Source organism: Aureococcus anophagefferens, assembly GCF_000186865.1.
Source record: "Aureococcus anophagefferens unplaced genomic scaffold AURANscaffold_24, whole genome shotgun sequence".
NCBI lineage: Eukaryota > Pelagophyceae > Pelagomonadales > Pelagomonadaceae > Aureococcus > Aureococcus anophagefferens.
Window position 1 is genome coordinate 285345 of NW_008705584.1, and position 2698 is coordinate 288042.

Genomic DNA, 2698 nt, shown 5'->3' on the forward strand with positions numbered 1-2698 from the left:
CAGGGCGCGTTGACAAGCTTCTTTTTGTGCCTCTCCCTAGACCAGAGGAACGGGTTTCCATCCTTGTCGCCGCCACACGCCGTGTTAAGCTCCACGCGGATGTCAACCTTGCCGCCCTCGGCCGAGACGCCCGCGCCGATGGCTTTTCTGGAGCAGACCTTGCCGCCGTCGTCCGCACTGCGGGCCTCGCAGCCCTAAAACAAGGAATGGGCGAACTCAACCATGACCACTTCCACGCTGCTCTCGGCCAGATACGGCCCTCCGTCTCCAGTGGCGATGCTGAAGCCTACGACCGGGTCCACGCCCGCATCCGCGGCACGGACAGCACGTAGCACCTCGAAGCGCCTTTCATCCGTGGGTTGTCGGTGGACGATGTCGTGCTCGGACGACGCGGCGATCTCGGGCTCGATCGACTTACAGGTGTCCTACACGCCCGCGCCGGGCAGCCCGCGGGAAACTCGACGCTTTCTAGTTTGGGCCCCACCCGCCCCCCCGGCGCCTGAGTAAAGCCCCCAGCTGCCGGCCCAAAATTCTCGGGGCCGTTTCGGGTTCCTTGGGGTCCCGTCCGGCGCTGGGGGGTTCTGGGCGAGGTTCTGCCGCCGCCGGCGGCCGCGGGGCCGCGGGGCTTACTAGAACGAACTAGAACGGTTCTAGTTCTAGTATAGGGCTCCGGGTGATGGGAGTTTCTAGCCACGATGCGAGACACAGTTACCGCGCCCGGCCTATCTTGAGAGGCCTCGGGGTGCGCGGGGGTGGTCGACACAACAGGGGGGGCGAGGGGGGCACAGTGGGCGCGCGACGGGCGGCCGGCGGGGCCGGCGGAACCAGCGGGATTCCAGTTTAGGGCTCGGAGTCCGCTTTTCCGGTCGCCGTTAGCGGATGCCGTTCTTGTCGAGCAGTTCGCTGATGTATTTCCTTGCTTGCTGGGTTCCTCGCCAGTTGTTGTGGCGCCTGACTGGGGCGTCCGGGTCGAAGCCGTGGAAGGACGTCGGGCGATTGACGAGATCGTCGTATGTCGCCCCGAGTTTCGTCTTGAGCGCGCCGACGAGTCTCTGCACCTCTCCTGCTCGTACGCGGGACCCAGCGCTTTCCCTCCCCGTTGATCCTATTGTCAGGCAATCTCGGCGAGCTCTTGAGATCCAGCTAAAAAAATACTAAGTAACATCCCTAGTCCGGGGGCCGGGCGACGGGTTAGAGTTCACTGGGCATGGTTTTCTGGTAATCTCGACGGTAATGGAAGCCCAACCGGGCGGCGGGAGTTACAAGGTTGGTCGCGGAAGGGCTCGACCCCATCTACAGTCCGTCGCTAATCCTAGTTAGGTACAGTCTCGCGAGTAGCTTTCGCTGTAAGCGATAAAAAAGTATCGCTGAGTAGATGGACGCTCCTGAAGAACCGCAAGCTGATTCGCCCGACATCGTGAAGGTGTGTGTGTGTGCACCCTCGCCAAATTCTTACAACGTACCGCTTCCCGTTTTAGGATGAGGAGATAGATACCAACTGGGACGAAGCGATTGAGACCTTCGACAACATGGACCTGCGCGAAGAGCTTCTTCGCGGCATCTATGCGTGAGTTCTACAAGCGGCGGCTCGCCAGGTGTGTGCAGAAGCGCCTTTGTAGGTATGGCTTTGAGAAACCATCAGCAATCCAGCAACGAGTGCCATGCGGTGTCAGACTCGTCGTTTCCTCCACCTCGTTCCCGTGAGTTCCCTCTGGAGAAGCGCATACCACCAAGCTATCTCAAGCTATCTATCTATCTATCTATCTATCTATCTATCTGTTTTAATCGCTTCAATACATGGACGTCTTAAAATGTATGTCTGTCTTCAGGCGATCAAGCCAATGTTGATGGGCCGTGATGTGATTGCGCAAGCACAGTCCGGTACAGGAAAGACGGCCACATTTTCTATCGGGATTCTGCAGCAGGTGGACAATGGTCTCGCAGAGTGCCAGGCACTGGTCCTAGCCCCAACTCGGGAGCTCGCACAGCAAATTGTCAAGGTCATGATAGCACTTGGTGATTTCATGTCAGTCAGGATTCATGCGTGTGTCGCGGTACTGCCGTTCGGGATGACATAAGGACGTTACAGAATGGCGTACATGTCGTGGTAGGAACACCTGGTCGAGTGTACGATATGATTAATCGACGTGCTTTGCGTCTCGCTGACACGAAGATATTTGCCCTTGATGAAGCTGACGAAATGCTCTCCCGTGGTTTCAAGGATCAGATTTATGACGTGTTCAAATTCTTGCCAGAGCAAGTTCGAGTTGCTCTGTTTTCTGCAACAATGCCCCTAGAAGTCCTGGAGATAACGAGTCGTTTCATGCAAGAGCCAATCCGTATTCTTGTCAAAAAGGACGAGCTGACTCTTGAAGGGATCAAGCAGTTCTACATAGCTGTTGAACGCGAGGAGTGGAAGCTGGATACACTTTGTGACTTGTATGAAACTCTGACAATTACACAGGCCATAATATACTGCAACACGCGACGCAAGGTGGACTGGCTCACTGATGGCATGACCCAGAAGGATTTCACTGTTTCTGCTATGCACGGTGATATGGATCAGAAGGAGCGTGACATTATTATGCGAGAATTTCGTTCGGGTTCGAGCCGCGTTCTCATTACCACGGACCTCTTGGCTCGTGGTATCGATGTCCAACAAGTCTCGCTTGTGATCAACTACGATCTCCCCACAAAT